General features: G+C 37.0%; 1 protein-coding gene across 40 annotated transcripts in view; it reads left to right on the top strand.

The window, feature by feature from the left end:
• LOC137624310 (UPF0764 protein C16orf89 homolog) overlaps positions 1 to 18,806 on the top strand; it is a 173,740-nt gene that overhangs the window by 10,634 nt on the left and 144,300 nt on the right. The window lies entirely within an intron of this gene.

Here is an 18,806-nt window from a genome sequence, read left to right as displayed (position 1 = left end):
ACATTCAATAGAAAGGTCTTGGTGACAGCTTTCCAATAAATATCAGCAAGCTATGGTTTTTGTGTGGTCTCGAAAGAATTTGCTACATCAGAAGTTTCCTTAAAATCACCACTGTTAGTGAAAGGGTTAAAGTAATGAAAGTGGAGAGAGAGTTACTTGTTGCTATGCATGAAGATACTTATGCCGATTTTCGATAATTTTTTTTTTGTATGCATCGAAATGGTGTCGTGTGCGAGTGTGGGAAAATGAAACAATTTGAAAGTTAAATATATATAGAGTTTGATATCACAACAACTTGACATATCCAGGGAAACTGAGAAGGAATCCGTTCAGCTGTTATTATTACAATGTAGACTTTTTTTATGTATTTATTGACTGACCAGTCTAGTTCCAAGTCACAGATTACCAATGGGTCTCATTTTTGTATTGTGCTTTTTGTTAGAGGTTGCTCAAACCAAAGACTTAATTTTAAGTACATTTCAGGCTATGTTATAAGGTTTTTTTTTTTTAACTGCCTGGATTGGCAAACACATAAATATTTTTTATATAGCTATTAATATGTGTACACCATTCCCAAGATGGCTTCTCTTCTCTTGTTATTGAAATATTCTTATCAAAGTTTCCATCATTTTAAGATTGTCACGAGTATAATGACAATTCTAGTTTGTTAATATATTCAACACCAGTTTGTTGATAAAAGCATAGATATTTATGATTAGCTTATGTAAGTTTATACATAAAACTCTGTTTCAAATGTGCCATAACTTCTGACCTAGATACAAACAGACTGCTTGGAATTTCTCTTGAAGTTTCCGTGAATCCTGCTACTAGTAGGCAACTTACTAGTCGAGATGTGTTATGAATGGTGATCAGAATACAATATTCATATTCAACCTGAAAGGGGGAGCGTTTTTCTATTTGTTAGGTAATCTATTGCAGTTTCAAGTTTATGGTTGGATGTCTTTCTATTTACCATAGTTATAAACAGTTAGTTTTTGGATGAGAACTACAGTAGGTCTGGCTAATATCAGTGTTGTTTCTTCATCAATAACCTCTTAAAATACTATCTAATAATTTTAATCTAGAAATACTCTACTGGAGTTGATTTGCAGTCGTCAGTCTTTCACGGTGCTGTCCAATCCTAACTAACCTTTAACAGTGTTACAATAATATGGAAGTGATATACAAATAGTAGATTTTTTTTACTTCACTAGACAATCTTCAGCTTGAAGCATGAGAACCCATCTCTCTTGGAGGTGAGAACCAACATTAAGGTTGTCAGGCTACTTATTGGGATGATTCAGCATAGCTTTTCAATAATCAATCAGTTACCAAGAATGGTGGTCCTCCTCTTCCACTGTCACAAGTTGAGGATTGTCTGTTATGCTTTTGGATCGTGCAAAAGCGACAGGACAGAGGTCTGGGTGGTCTGAGTCTTTCTGGACCTTCCCCTTCATCACATGGAGCCGTTTACAACTTTGCAATTTCTCTAAAATTCTCTGCATTTTGTTGACAGTTGTTCAGAGTACAGTATGATGGAAAGAGGTCTGGCAGAAGTCTTCGAAGGTGGCTCACGGTGCTTCTATTGTAGGCTATTCTTGGTAGAGAAGGCTATATTAGTCATAGACCATGCTTGTTGGAAGAGGTTCCTTTGCCTAATCTAATTCAGAATGGCAGTCAAATTTACTGTATTGTACCGAGTTGGCCTCTATCAGAATGTGTAATGATTTTACTACATATATTTGGTAGCTATGAAGGATGCAAGTTTTCAAATACTCACCCACCAACACTCTTGGAAATGCCTTGTGCCTTTGCTTTATCTGCAACTGAACTAAAAATTCCAATGTCTTGCGCGCTTTGGACTAACCAAATTCCACAGGTGTTAACACAAGTGTTCAATCTGGTGTCTTGGTTGGCTCAGTCACTTGTGATCCATGTCCTTTGGTGTCTAGATGGCTGTCTTCTTAGGTCTTACTAGACCCAATTGCACCAGGACAGGGCGATCTAGGGATTTCATATGAACTGTTGATACGTAAGAGTTTATACAAAAGCAGTAGACAAAGAAGCAATGGGAGTTTAGGGAAGTTAGATCACTTTATTTTACATCAGTAGTAACTATGTTGGCATTTGAAGATTTCGTATGGTCGCCTGTCATTCTTAGAAATGCTAGTTCACCGTGGGAGAATTCACCTATGATTTTCCCACTGACAACTGAGAAAAGAAATTGGACACCAGCAGTGGATCCATCATTCTGGGTTCCACAATGCCAGGAAGTGCGGAGAGATCCGCGTTGATGGTGGAAATACAGGAGCTTCTTCTGTCAAAGTTTTGCCGAGTTCTCATCATCCAGAGATGCTCCTTATCTTAAAAGAGTGGATGGGATGGTGCGAAGGCCCCCATGGCACTTGAATGTCATGCTCAGCTTAGGAAAGTGGACTCGTTGATTCTTGCCTGTATGTCGAGGCACTAACTTCTTTCAAGGAGCTTTTGTTGGCTTATTTTGTTATCTTGATCAGCTAAAACACAACTTTGGGGGCATATTTCAACAAGCAGGAAAGTAGTAGTTTCCTTTAGGGCTGGGAACAAGTCGAGATTCATTGGGCATTTTGCTACAACTTGAGTTGACTGCTAGTTTTTTCTTGATGTCAAAACGTGCCAGTAGGTCCATTTGGTCATCAGGGACTGTTGATGGACAGAACGGGATCTTGATACTCCTGACTAGAGAGGAGGCATTCTTAGTCTGGGAACTCCTGACTGACCTGTTTTCCGCACGACTGAACAATAGGAGTCATAGAAGATGCATTCCAAATGCTATAGAGCACCATTGATGTTTATTCTTTCCCAATGTTAAGACTGTTGGCTTTATCCACACCCTATCTCAGGGTAACTTAGATGGCTCCTTGTTGGTCAGAGGCAGATTACGATCATGGTCGAGCCTTTTACTTGATATATCGAGGTAGTTAGCTAAGTGGCAAACATTTCTGTGACAGCCATGCTTGCTGAAGTAACACCAGTCCATTAATGCGTTAGCCCCTCTCAAATAGAGGCTATCCACTATCCTGCTAAAGAGAGGCTTTTCTTGCAGCATGCCGTGAAAGATTTCGGGTGCTGTTTGAGCTCCATTAACAGATGGATATCAAGAAGAGTGGGTCATCTTATGTTGATGGTGACATGAAGGATTTCTCTTCTTTCAAAGTTGCCGTCAGGGAATTGAAGACACCCTGCTTTATTTCTTCTGAGAAAAGCTCTTAATTAATAGACTTTAGAATTAACTTGAATTAACTTTTATTCATTGTTAAAATAATACATATAAAGAAAAATTAAAAAGGCTAAGAGAATTTCCATTATATAACGTTTGGATTTATAAAACTTTTTCAAATGGTTTTTTGAATGAATTCATGGAAGTTTCACTCGTCTCAAACCAAGAGCTCTGCAAAAGGGTAAACAATTAGTGTTGGAGAAAAGGATATTACAACCTCAACAGATGAATTGAGAAGGCAAAAAAAAAAAGGAGCCGTATTAAGTCGTTTAACAATGCCTAGAAATTGACAGGCAAAGCTAGAAAAGAAGTGTAAATTTGCTGAACTGTTTGAAAGTATTCATGGCATCAGCCATAAAAGAATGCAATATCTCTCAAACAAAATGACTAAAACAGGTACTCTTTATCCCTGATAAGAGGAGGGAAAGCTCATTGGGACACTATCCTCACCAAAAATGGCTTGATTGATGAAGTACTGTAATGGATTGGCTCCCAGAAGTGCTGGGAGGTCAAAAGCAGCTTGCAGAATGAAGGTATTAGGATGTGCCTCCTAGTGACCCTTTACACAAAGACATTTTTGATGATTCTGAAATGCTCTTCATACCTTCTCATTAGTTGTCTTCCGGCAACAAAAAAGAAAAAAATGAATTTAACTGTGCCCCAATTGCCTTTGTATTTTCGGTATCATTTTCTTATGATTTTCTTCTGTGTACAATATTTTTTTATTTCCCAATGACACCTCTGCTTATTTTTTTACTTCCCAATGACACCTCTGCTTATTTTTTTATTTCCCAATGACAGCTCTGCTGATTTTTAGTCCGTATCGATTGTGGCTTATGTAACCAAGTTGTGCAATACCTGGCATTAGGGGCTATTGCTGGCTATCTTCATCGTTTCACTGCTACCAAGCGGTTAAGGTCGTTTTCTGTAGTGCTGTCCAACCTAGAAGGAGGAGCTTCATGTTTTCCTTTGCACATGTCTACGTCCTTCTACGGCCACTTGTCAACCTTGAACTTTATGATGACTCCTGCAAAGTTTTGGGGTATTGGTTTCACAAGGATTATGTCCTTCTAAAGGATGAGAAAGATGTTACCTTGCCTCAGGGAGTATGTCTCTTCTCGAAGAGTCTTGGTGCTTACAAGTTGAAGTGCCTTGGGCCCACCTCTTTGGAGCCATTATAGTTTTTTCACTTTATTCACTTATTTAGCATTTAAACGTACGTATCAGTAAACACTTGAAAAATATACAAAAAAAGAATGCACTGGCATTTCACAAAGGCCATACAGTATCCAACATAAAAAAAAAAACTTTAGTAAGAGCTCTCCAGCAAAGTTGTTTTAGACCCAGTTAAGCCATGAAGTGAATTGAATGAATGATGGAGGTGTATGGTGCATGCGCTGCTGTTATTTTGTTGTATTCTGTTTGGCCAAAGATCTGCCCAGAATTTGATGCAAGTCTCGGTTTTTGGGAGCGAATATTGTTAAATGCAATTTTTCCTGCAAAATAAATATTGTATGACACGTTTGGCAAATATATTTGATGGAGATATGTGTCTTCTGGATCACCAGGAGGTTAATTACGTCATCTTAATTTCTCTTTGTTGTCTGAAATATCTCCACCTCACAAAAGACTGATGGACACTGATTGAAATCACCAGTGTTGGGTTTAATAGCTTACCTGATGTCAGAACAGGGACTGTAAAAAGTCATAGGTTTTAGAGGTTGTGATGTGAATAGAGGCCTGGAATTTTTCGTCTCAATTTCAAGTTTTGAAGGGGGTGATGGCCTCCTACTTCTCTGCTTTTGCGGGTAATAAATCCATTTTCAAAAATTTTTCGTGATTTTAGGCTTAACTCATAGATCTTTCTTATTTTTGTGGCTCAGTATCAGTCGCTATTGTCATTACCTTTTACTTTTGCCACTTTCTGAGTGACTGATAACAATGTTACCTCAGTTTTACTTTGTTCTCTCTTCAATTTCTGGCAGCACCATAACTAAGGTGTTCATTTCAAGAACATCCTACTCAAATTTATGTAATGAACTGTTTCTCTAATTAGGGGATTATTCCATTATGGTGAAAACAGAATTTGTTCTTATTGCAGTTTTCGTAAAGTCGAGCGGTCCAGTAAATGTGTGGCATCTTACATTATTTTTGCATGATGGTGAGATAAGCCCATATTCAAGGCATTTATGGCTTTATGGCTCTGAATTGTCCTTTGTTTGACCTTTTTACCCTTAAATTTATTTGGAAAATTGTGTTATAGTTTGGGGGGAGTGATGAAAAGCTAATGTTACCATGATAGCATTGTTTGTTCCCTTAAGTTTTCATATTTGAAGGACATCATTTTAGAATTTCACTTTCACTGAAGTCGTGTAATATTCTTTACTGTATATTATAACACCTATCGCTCTATTAAACTTTTTTGGAGGAGAACGGGAGTGCATTATTTAACGGGCATCTGATTCATAATTGGAGAGCAGTACAAATGTACTCGAGTGGTCCTACCTGATTTTCAAGGCTCTCCCAACCTTTAACCAGGTGGTTGTTTTGCTCTTACTTTTTTTTATAGAAATGTACATACCAAGTTGGAATCTTCGATTGTCTACTTTGATCAGATGGTTTGGGAATAAAATCACCATCTTATAACTTTGCTTTGCCTGTCATTTCAACTCTTGTTTTTTCTATGGTATGCAAATTCTATCAATCAGAGTTTGCCTCTGCATTTTTGATGAATTCATCAAAAGTTCTATTATCATGAGTGTTTTTTTTTTTTTTTCTTTTTTAATTAAGCTTAAAATTCTATAATTTTTCATGATATATATAACTGACAATAGCTGAAATCAGTATCAGTGTTACTGCAAAATAACACTCGTATGTTTGTGTTTATACTACCAGAAACTGAAATCTCTTGGTGCTTAGATATTGGTGGATTAATAGTATTCTTACTAGAACCATCAACTCAATCATTTTAATTCGTGTTCATAACATTACTTAATGTCATCAAGGGGTTGGAAGGGTGGCCATTTGTTGAAATATACCTTTTTTCATTTCCTTAAGGATAGTGAAAAAATAAAAAAAAGTATTATGCATTGGAAAGGAAATGTACAATCTTCCCCATCAGCACAGTTAGAGTAAACTTCCCAGATGGCTCCCTCCATGTTTTACCCGTGAAATAGCGCCAAAGTAGATACAGGGGCACAGGTGTAAGCTAAACCATCCTATTTGGACTGAGGCCATAAAAACAAGGAATCATTCTTGTATCTATGACAATGGGCTTCCAGCTAGAAGGAGAGACTCATACCTCCAATTGTTGGGTCCCCTTGGGTTCTGATGACCCAACCCTTGAGCGTAGTTCTGTCTGAAAGGTCTAAACCAGATTCATAGCTCAGGTCATCCAGAAGTCTCCCGTGTACCTTCGAATGCAAACTCCGTCCCAACTGTGATCCCCTCTCACATTTTTAAAGTAATGAATATTAGTGAGTGTGGAAATATCCACACCATTTAAAAGGACATAGGGAATGAAAAGATCGATTGATATAAATTAATGAAGGAAAAAATAATGGAAATATTCTGTGTAGAGTTTGTACAGTAAGACGGAAGAAAACTGAATTTCGAGTGGGCAGCAGCTAAGTTTAGAAGTAGAAATGGAGTCAAACTTGGGGAAATGTTCCCTTAGTTTGAGAGCCATCTTGTCCGTTGCAAGGAGTCCAACGTGGAAACGATATTCCGTGTTGAAATGGAGTGACCTAATCGAGGCATTCTTTCAGTAAGATCGAGTACTGGGAAGTGTCTGGCTATACCAAATTGCCTTCGCCTCTTACTATCTTATAGTGGCTTTTCATATGTTAACCATCAACTTGAGATCCTGTTGGACAGAAGAAAATCACTTGTAATGACTCCTCCTTTGACACAGACAATGACAGTTTTCTTGCTGCAGATTTTTTACCCTACAGAGCAACCTGTTTTTCTTTTCTCTAACAAGAAGGGGAAGGTGGACGATCTCTTGATATTTTGCTACTGGCCTACGGGCTGTGCTCCTTGATTTTCAAAGGTCTTTAATTGTCTTCGTACTTCTGGAGTGTGGCCAAATACACCCCATACTCAGGTGCAGGGCTTTGTCTATCATCCCTTGTGCCAAACCATATAGGTGGATTTAGAAGTTATCCTTCTCATGCTCACATATGTGACCTGGAGGCATACTTTATTCCCGGGTATAAATTAACATACTAGTCTGGAAGGTCCTAAAAAAATGATGAGATTTTGTACTTCAAACGAAAGAAATTGTAAATCCTTAAAGTAATTTACATTTTTCAAAAGATTACAAAAAGTTATTCTAGAAGAAACCCTGCCTCAAACCAACTCCACTTTCTTTGTAATTACTTTTCCACATAGTTCTTCGGAAGGGTATCAATATCAGTGACTTGGGTTTGTTTTGTGGGAAAAATGACAATCACTGGAGATTACTTTTTTTTTTTTTTGGTAACTAGGTCAGACAGCATTACAGCATTGAGGGAGGCAGTTTTGATGAAATGAAATATGTTCATTAAGTTCGCTGGTCCTACTGGATTTTACTAAGTACACAAAATCAAAGTGTTGGGTCAGTGACAATAGTGCAACCAAACCCTGCAACTAGTCCCTTTAAAATACAAAGTAAGATGAAGATTAAAAATAAAAAATTAGGCCCAAAAATAAGCCAATGAACAACATTAATTTTGTAGTGATGACTATCCCAACTTTCTTTTCTGTTTAATATTAATTTTTAAGTTTAGGAGCATTGATGTAAATTACATGAAAAAATAAAAATATTACGAAATACAGCATACATCCAATACTTGCTACTAAACAAAAGCAAAAACATTGAGGCATATTCACAGGTATCTTTCTGTATAGCATTACAGTCTCTGGAAAGTACTTGTCTGTTCCTAAAGTTTTTTTGTAAGCGAACATATGTATGATGGTGTGTGATTTCTTGGGACATCAACTGATTATACATTATGTAGTAGATGCTAACACAAGATGAGTAGCTCACCAAATCTAAAAGGGCTGGCAGTGTGTTTGATACTTAGACAAGATTTCCTCATGTATTTTCCATATGTACTACATGTGTAGAATAAAATCAAAGTTCGTTCGTGACTGGCAGATGCAAGGAACAGATCTTTGGTGCTGTCGCAATATGATATAATTGTGAGAAATAAAGTTGGTTTCATGTGTTTTAAAAATGGCTGTCAAATATATTGATAATCTCTTCAGTTTTTATCAAAAATAAAACTTATTTCTTCTTAGAGATTTTGAGCTTCAAGAATGTTGATTTTTTAGCTCTTGCTTTTCACCTGTTGCAAGTTTTTAACTAGAATTGTTGACTATCTGCTGAAAATAGGAAAACCAGATGGCCTCTGATGGGCTGTAATCATAATTGCCACATTTTGCTAAGGATGTGATATTGGTGATTTGCTCACAGAATCTTCGGGAAAACTTTCAGCTGCAGTATTTGGAAAAACTTGCATGTAGAAAATCAAATGAAGGACTTTGATTCTTTAGTATCAGGATTCTTATGTTTGGTTCAAGGGAGTCCTTCTCCCACACACATGTGTCCAGGAAGTTAACATTTCCCATTTATGGATGAACAAGCCAGTCTCTTCACTGACAATATCTCCCACCTCAAACCAACACCACTCTTGTTTTTATTATAACCAAGTTACAACCCTAGTTGGAAAAGCAAGATGCTATAAGTCCAAGGGCTCCACCAGGGAAAAATAGCCTAGTGAGGAAAGGAAATAAATAAATGATGAGAATAAATGAACAATAAATCATTCTAAAAACAGTAACAATGTCAAAACAGATATGTCCTATATAAACTATTAACGTCAAAAACAGATGTATACATATTTAAACTAAAAAGACTCATGTCAGCCTGGTCAACATGAAAACATTTGCTCCAACTTTGAACTTTGAAGTTCTACTGATTCAACTACCCCATTAGGAAGATCATTCCACAACTCGGCTGAAAGATGAACTGATTGCCTGCACAGCGAGGGGCTTGGGTATCCCCCATACCCATGCTGGCATACCTATCACAAACCTTTTCAAGCTTCAGCCATTCCAGCGTTTTTCCGGGAAGATATTCACTTGAAAGACAATAGGCTGTCCTGTGAAGCAATTCCTTGTTATTAATGTTTGTTATGAATAGGTAACTATACTATCTGTGGTATATTGTAGCTACCATACGATGAACAAGGGGGGGGGACTCGATCAGGTTACTATCAGATTGTCTAGTGTCTGTTACAGTGTAATTTATACATTGCGTATAGATATAACTTTTTTCCACTAAAATATTGTGTTTTCTGCAGTTAAGCAATGAAGACAACATCTGTAACTTATAGTATAAGAAAGCATAAAACCAACACGTGACGGGGCTTTTATTATTTGAGTAGCTATGGAACCATCATCATCATTTCCACAAGTAATAAAAGAAGTTGGCAAATTTAATTACATTTTTCTGAGCGGTTACAGAAGACTAAAATTACTACCAGATCTTTGCTCAGACGGCATCTATAACGTTTAAAACAGTCGCAGAAGATGGAAATTACTGCCATCTAAAACAAGTGCTGAAAGCTCTTCTTCTTGCTAATTTGTTCAAAATAACAGATAACTTTGGAGCTAAGTAATCTGCATTGTGTCATGTCGAAACGGATTTATTTTCTTACCGGTAAAGATTATCACATTTGAGGGTAACTACATCACAGTTGTGTAATACATTTACAAGACCTTTTCCAAAGATTCATTGTTTATTAAGGAATCTAACTGGAGTATCCTGTACTTACTGTCGTTTATCCTTCTCATGATGTTTATGAAACTTGTAGGGAAACTTGTAGGCACCACCTTTAAAATTGTAAAACTCAAGGTGATTTTAATGAAGATTTATCTATAATGAGGTTTTGAATTTTGCTATCAGTTTCATGATAGAAATCCTTACTGGAATCATGGTCAGAACATATGACATCACTTTTACAAAGGGAAGTGATTTTATGATGGACAGTGTGACATAGTTTGCAACTTTCCCAAAGACTGCAGTGAGAAATTCTGATGATCTGAATCTGGGGGATTTTTGCTGCTTCAGTCAAGAACTGTAGTATCGTTGGAAGACAAACAAGGAAATGGTTCATGATTAGCAACACAGTTGTAGAATAGTGGTAGGACTTCACTGTCTATTGGCTAACCTTCACAAGCAAATCTACTTCTATACTCTCCATGAGAGCATTATGCAACTATTGTACCAGTCTTTAGTATCTTTAGGCTATATTTTATAAGAAAATTTGATTCTATACTCTACAAAAAAGCATTGTGCTACTACCGATAAGGATTTTCTATATTCATTTGAACCTTGTACCAATCTTTATTCTAACTGAAAAACACTCCAAAATCAAGGCATTGTTCTTTGGTCTTGGGTAGGGGCATAGCCTCTGTACCATGGTCTTTCTCTGGCTTGGGTTAGTGTCCTCTTGCATCAGGGTTATACTCAGGCACACTATTCTATATTCTATCAGTTTTCTTACTTCCTCTCCTCACTGGGCTATTTTCCCCGTTGAAACCCTTAACCTTATAGCCTCTTACTTTTCCAATAAGGTTGTAGCTTTGCCAGTAATACAGTAAATTTAGTAATAATAACTAGAAAATTGTTGCCAGGAAGCTGTTCACAAACACACAAACGGGCAAAAACATAGTCTCCTTCCAACTTCGTTGACGGAGGTAATGATTATTACAACTAATTGATTTGCAACTCTTCAATCACACCAGCATCTATTATTGCTGGTGAACACTAGACATATTGACTCAGTTGCATTGGCTGGAAGAATTTAAACGAAAAACAAGCAATGCTAATATTTAGCTGACCGAACATTGAGAGAGCATTGTTCCTTTGAAGTATGAAGCTTGAAAATACTGTCGTCTTGCACTGCGTATTGAAGTTTTGAAATCTGTTCCATGATTTCCAAAGAATGGACTTTGAATTTCAGAATCTTTGTAAGAAAAACACAATGTGCTTCTCTCTAATTGTGACGTGGGATTTGTGATGTGATTTGGAATAGAGATGCAATCGTTATTTGTTTTGTGAACTCCCCATTATATTTATCTCTTGTGAGCTATTTGCAGCAGCATTATAATATTCTATTTTCAATATTATTTCACCACTCCAACTTGCTGCCTTTTCCTTATCTTTATTTTGGCCCTAGGTGTCGGGCTCTGACCATGAATACCACATGCTCAACCTTTAATCATTTATTGCTAAAAATATTGGATGCTTAGCTTATAGAACTAAAATTTTGACCGGTTTTTGCAGGTTGATCGGTATTGCCTCCCATCTTTCCCTATGTTATTGATAGTTTTCTTTATCTTGTTTTACTCGAGTGGTACTGTGGGTGTTGCGAATTCTAAACAGTTCTGTGGGTGTTGCAAATTCTAAACAGTTCTGTGGGTGTTGCAAATTCTAAGCAGTTCTGTGGGTGTTGCAAATTCTAAGCAGTTCTGTGGGTGTTGCAAATTCTAAGCAGTTCTGTGGGTGTTGCAAATTCTAAACAGTTCTGTGGGTGTTGCAAATTCTAAGCAGTTCTGTGGGTGTTGCAAATTCTAAGCAGTTCTGTGGGTGTTGCAAATTCTAAGCAGTTCTGTGGGTGTTGCAAATTCTAGGCAGTTGCTTTGTATTTGGATCACAAGTATGGCCATGTGTCAAATGATTGGTATGCACTGTAGGGGATATTCACATGAAATTTGTGTATTGACAATGTTCGCCATCTAAAGGGGTGAGAAGTAGGTTTAAACACACACACACACACACACTTTTTTTTCTGTCTTAGAGGCTGAGATATGTCTTTTTGAAATTAGTTATAGGCACATTAGCAGGAAGTGTAATTTGTAACTATCATTTTGCCAACTGTAATAAGAATTATGTTTATGTAGAGTTGTGCAGTATCTTTCTCATTCACAACGTATGCCGTGCTTCCATTAAATGTTAAATGAGAGGTTTGCTTCAATAATATTTAAAGTAGTATGGTAATTTATTTTCAGTTTTCATTTATTGTTGTTTAGCCTTTTCAAAATGTACTTGGAACACCTAATTTAACTCAATGTACACAATCCTTTTGTTTAGCCTTTTCAAAATGTACTGGGAACACCTAATTTAACTCAATGTACACAATCCTTTATGATGCACAGAATGCTAAAAATATAGTACACCAGGATGATTGTACATTGCACATTGTACAGTATAGGGACGAAAGACAATATTCCTTGGTTTAGTAAGTGGTTGACAAATAAGTAGAGAGTTATTAGAGAACTTTTAGTCTTTAAAGAAAGAAATAGTAACTGTTGTATTGAAATACAAATTGAACACATTTTATGCTCTCCTACTGTACTTTTCATATGCTAATTTAGTGTTGAAACAATTATCTTTTTTAAGAATTAATTATAATGATGGAAACTTTGAATGACTGTATGTAGATTATTGAATTGACATTGTTTTGACATTTATGAAATTTTATGATAATGGCATTTGTAGTGATATTTTGCATTTGGTGTAGGATATAATACCCGTACTATGTAACTGAAGTAACGAAATACTGGAGGCAAACATCTTGTCTACTGTATCCAGGCTTGTCTGGCTAAGTTATACATTTTCTGACCGATTCCTTTTTGGTATGTTAGTTGGTCGGACATTAGAATGTATTGTTGTATTCTTCCGAGGCTATATTTCCCAGTGGGAAGTTTGAAATACAAATATCTATCTTTTGAAATTGCAGTCAAGTACAGTATTATGAAATGTCCACAACCAGTATACTTTTTTGGAAGGTCATGAACTATTCTGATTACATATGTTGAAACTAGGCGTTAGTAATTTGCCAGTGGCGTACACGTTATGTTGTCTGTATTTTACTTGGTGAAAATGGACGATCTCTTTTTAAAGAAAAAACAAAACGGCAATTGCCATTAGCGGAAAACTTGTTAGGCATGGAGTATGAAAAAGGATTATTGATAACACATCTCCGATCAGTCGGTTCTGCTCAGGCGCTTGTCGAAGCAGTTGTGTATAAGGCTCCGTCCTCTTATCAAGCGAGTGTGGTATTCCCTTGGGGTCACTTGTCTAGTGACGGCTTACCTATTAGGAACGGTGCGCTCTAAGGGAATCCTCATTTACATCGCGTTGAGCTCGGCATCTAGCTCGAGAGAATTGAAAAAGGGGGATGACTGAAATTAGTATTGATGGATCCCCAGATATAGGCAAAGGTTTTTCGCCTGATATTTTTCCCAAGACTCATTACGGACAATGGCATTTGTTGTCATTGATGCTTTGAAGGTTTTTGAAAGCACTGTAGGTGTTTCCAGAAAGACATGAATTTTTAATGGTTTGAATTGAAGTAAATAAGCCAACTTTGTTGTGATGTACTATGTATTTGTACTACAGATTTTATACCATTATTAATCTACACATTGTTTACAGTACTGTACTATACTGGGATGTTTATTGTAAGTGTCGTTTGTAACTGAAAGGAAAGAATGTGATTTTAATTGTATCAAAAATGTGTCTGCTTTTGCATGTACAGATCTGATCATCTACTTAAAGTTTATGTTAAGCCATTTCACCTAAAGGGAGGGCTTCTGAGAAATAACTTGATAAACACTGCCACATTCAGTCTTTAACAATTGAATCGTGGTCGCTGTGGTGTGAAACTTTCTCAACATAGTTGCCTCCGATACCTTCACAGAAGACCCCTAGGTAGTGCTTGCTTTTTAACACGTCCTGGAAGTGTTGCTTTAACCTTTTCCATGAGTCCCCTCCATATTTATCTATCTATCTATCTATATCTCCCTCTATCTCTATAATCTCTGTATCTCTGTATTTATATCTCTTTTTCTATCAACAGACACTTGAACTTTCTTCCCAGATGCACACACCCTGCTGCCTTTCTTCCATCCCCTGCTTTGTGACGTTGTTCTTGCATGCTACCATCTTATGGAGTATTTTCTCCAAAATACGTACAGTACTAGAAAATACCATAGTACTTCCACACCATCCATACTAATATTCTCAGCCTCATCCAACTGATCCTGTATTATCCATAAATCCTTACTTTTACCTATGCATACTTGCCTTTTTCTTCTTTCAATGTCATTATCCTCAATCATGAGCCCTTCTAAACTCCAATTATGGACTCCCCCCTCCCACACACACGTGCACACTGCAAAGACCTTGAATACTAAGAGAGGCCTACTGCTATGAAGCTTCAATATTGCTAAAAGCAGGCTGTAAAGTAGTATTTGACACATCCCAATCCCGATGTATCGTACATGTCGTGTCTGTTGATATTGGAATCCCCGTCTAAACCTATTGAACTCTTTTCATACATTTCTATCCCAACCCTTGCCTCTACTGCTCTCTAGATTTGACCATTAATTCAATTCATTAATCCTGCTCGTTTTCAAATCAATTTTCTTTGTAGTTTTCCGCACTTCGTGTTCCTCGGGGTCAGTCCTTTCTGTGAGTGGGTCACAAGCATTGTCATACAAATCCATTAATCATATAGAAAGTCCAGAATCTGTTTACGTTTTGAATGTAGGCGAGTCTGCATTATCCTCGTCCAAGAAAATAGGACAATGTATATGTCATGGATATGTATGTGTATAAGTGTGATCACATCTTTGGTATATCCAATAATAAAAGTGAGTTGGTCAAAAATATAGTTGTATCATTATCCCCAACGTGTCTAAACATATTCTTGTTGTAAATATCAAGTATTTTTATTTATGAGTAATATCTTTTTTAATGAAAGAGTAACATGTAAGGGAAAAAAATACGCTTTTACATCATTGCTTTAGTTTGAATGAAAAATGTATAAATGTAAAAAATTTAAAAAATTGAAGTACATCCAAATATTATTTCCTTGCAATTAGCTATTAAGGGGACAATCTCAGGGTTATATGATGAAAAATGGGAATTTTTTTTTGTCTTATGATAATGAAATACCCTTCTCAAACGCATTCCCGATGTCAGTTGCCGTGGTTACGCATAGGTGCCAGGCGCACGGACCTTTAATTGCGTAATACTCTTGGATTTAAATGTATAAATGTAAAAAATATAAAGAATTGAAGTACATCCAAATTGTATTTGCTTGCAATTAGCAATTAATGAAAGTGGTAACAAGGGGCATGAGTCAGTTCGTTGTGGTCATGCCTCTGATTTTATGAAACGTTTATCTTCTTCGTAGTAGATTCCACGAAGATCTTCGATAGATCTAACTTTCATGAAACTTGGGTTAGATTTAGGGATGGTAGTTTCTTTTGCTTTTTATTTTTCATTCTTTTTCCAACCCCTTCCTGTTCTCTGTCTCTTAATCTTAAACATTTTTTTTTTTTTTTTTTTTTTAGGGACCTTTCTTTTCATTAGCTTGTCTCTCTCTCTGCCAGTTTGTGTATCTTGATTCTTTTTTGTCCTGGTTTTAGACAGAATCAAGAGGATTCTTGGAAATTACAAAACCATGACATCTACCATTATTTTATGCTTTCGTTATTTATATTATTAGTTGAATACAAATGCCATGAAACCCTGGGTGGCCCGAAACCTGTTCTCGCAGATGGATCTGTGCAGAACATTTACTATATTACGATTCTCTTTCCTAAAATAATTTTGATATGACATCAATTATTTTTTATATGGGTACTTCCTTGAATATAATATCAGTTTTTTTATTCTAAGGGGGCATTAATATTAATTTTATTGACTTTAAATACATGTATGATGTTGATTATTATTGTAAATGACAATTGAAGTAAGTTAAGGTTATTGGATAGCGTTGAACTTTTCTCTTTAGATGAGGGTCACCATATTGGTTTATGCCTCACTCTACTTAGGTCGGATTTTTGCCTTGTAGAATGACTCGTATGTTACCTATACTGTACACGTATTGTACATGAAAAAGGACGTGTGATCTGATAGTTTATGAACAAAAGTTTCATGAGGTTCCATGCGAAGTACGGTATAGCACTTTAGTCGTTATTTGGCAACGTAGTGACCGACGTATGGTCAGGTAAATTGGTGTGACGTTTGTTTATTTTTGTGTTTAATACAGTATTAGAGGAACATGTAGTCGAAACTAACCAGCGTAAATGTGTAACACACGACTGTATTCAAAACATGCATATTATCTAGCCACAGTTGGAGACAGAGTAACTCAATACGGATAACGCGATAAATTGTTTTTACCAACATTAAATATTCACGTAAGCACCCACAATTGAGGTATGCTATCCGATCCATTCAAATTCCAGGCAACACTACTAGTTATTTCATTGGTATCTCATATTTTGGTTTTTAAATGCTGATGAAAATATCGCTAGGAAAAGCAGACTATATTTATGAGAACATGGTCAGAGTGCGTATTGAAGGTGAATTTTGGAGTAAATTGCGCGAAGGGCTTGAAAATCCCAACGGCTGATACGGAGAAGAGGATGGAATATCCTGGTTGGAAGGAATCCGACCCAAAGGTAGACTCAGTGTAGAATATGAGATTAGTATTAATGGACTTTGCAAGGGCAGGTTCGCACCTGGGAGTTGCAATGAAGAAAGATGAGCTTAAAGCAACAATTTATTTATCCAATGTCTATGGGTAATCGTTGAGGAGAGAGGAAAAAAAAATTGACTAGATCACCGATCTGTGAGTATATACAGTATATAGATGGCTGGACACCCCCTACCCAGTGTCTGGGTAGGGTTGCTACCACGCACTGAAAGTTTAATTGGCTACCTTCCAGCTATGAAAGAATATCCACATAAATAACGTAAGGTTTGTATTAGGGAGAAATTCAAATTATCTCTGTATTTGTCATATTGATGCACTTTTGAGATTGCTCTGATACCTTACATTGCCATTTATCTTAGCATAGGGTTGTGGTAACCGATGCGGTAACGTCTCTTGACTGGTGAATGCCAGACTGGGGTTCGAGTCTCTCTCAAACTCGTTAGTTTCTTTGGTCGCTGCAATCTCATCATCCTTGTGAGCTAAGGATGGCGGGGTTTGGGGAACCCTATAGGTCTATCTGCTGTGTCATTAGCAGCCATTGCCTGGCCCCCCTTGATCATAGCTTGGGTAGAGAGGTTGTTTTGATGCTGATCATATGTATATATGGTCAGTCTCTAGGGCATTGTCCTGCTTGATAGGGAAATGGACCTTCAAACCTTTAATGGAGGCAGCCTGAGGGGAGCAGAAAAGAAATCCTCTTAGGCCTGCTGTATACTGTTGTATTCCTTTTAAAAGCAGAATCGTGTGATGTGAAATAGAAATATCTAAAAGGAGGGAAGAGTGGAGTACTGCGTATAAAGGAAAGGAATAAGAATGGTTTATTGAAGGAAGGGATGGATGTGGGGAACGGATGTTGGATAATCTTGAGCACATTATTATTTGCAATAGGTCTTATCACAGGATATTTCAAGTTATAGAATGTAGGAAAGAAAAAGTTTTTTAAATAGGGATAAAATGAAATGCCAGCTCTTTTCAAATACTGGATTTTAATTCTCCTTCTCTTTATTACTGGAAATGGTTACTGATATTTTGGTTGTACTGTATCGCAGGAACTTTGAGAAAGGACAAAGTTCGGTGTAAAGAAATCTTATTTGACGAGCGATGGAAGTTTTTTTTGCGTGAGGAAATATATGATAAATCGTAAAATGTTTATTTCCTTTATTATTGAAAAGCAATATATAACAATAACCAACAGATGCGTTTAGGACTAACGAATACTTTACCCTAGTCTAGCTTTATCATATAGAAAGATCGATTGGAATTTACGCCGATAGATCTGAGAAATGATTTTTACTTGGTCTGTATTTTATGAATGTAAATATCTTTCTGTTTGAATAACTATTTTTAAAATAGAAATTAGAATCCCTCACAATACAGTATTCTGAATCCAATTTTACTTTTATAAAAGTCAATTGTTTATTGTATGTAATTTATTTTTTAAAATTTTTTTATACAACTAATTTTTTTTATATAAGACCATGATATGATTGTTTATATTGTATACTGTACAATTGTGGCTCTTTTGCAAGTGAGAATGACGGGCATCGTCCCCTACAGGTGGAGATGGGCAGTGAGTCCCAGGGTCCTGGCAAGAGAGGAGTCGTCCCCGTTGGTTGTGTCGGTTCCGCTCTACTGCCGCCACAACGAATCATAGAAACTCCCAGCTACCCAATGAGGTCGGAGAGTTCGCGCGGCGCGGCCCATCCATCAAAGGTCTTGGGCTCCCCCATGAAGACGCATCACTGTCAGTTTTGTAATTATACTACCAATTTTACCACTAACCTGATCAACCACATGCGAACTCACACGGGTGAGAAGCCTTTCTCCTGCCCTCACTGCCCCTACCGGGCCAACCAAAGGACCAATCTCACGATGCACTTGCGTACCCACACGGGAGAAAAGCCGTACGCCTGCTCGGTCTGTTCTTACCGTTCGTCGAGGAAGGACGCCCTAAAGACTCACATGCTGAAACACGGACGCTT

This window comes from Palaemon carinicauda, chromosome 31 (assembly GCF_036898095.1).
Source record: "Palaemon carinicauda isolate YSFRI2023 chromosome 31, ASM3689809v2, whole genome shotgun sequence".
Taxonomy (NCBI): Eukaryota; Metazoa; Arthropoda; class Malacostraca; order Decapoda; family Palaemonidae; genus Palaemon; species Palaemon carinicauda.
The sequence above is the reverse complement of the archived record's forward strand: the minus strand, read 5'-3'. Positions and strand labels throughout refer to the sequence as shown.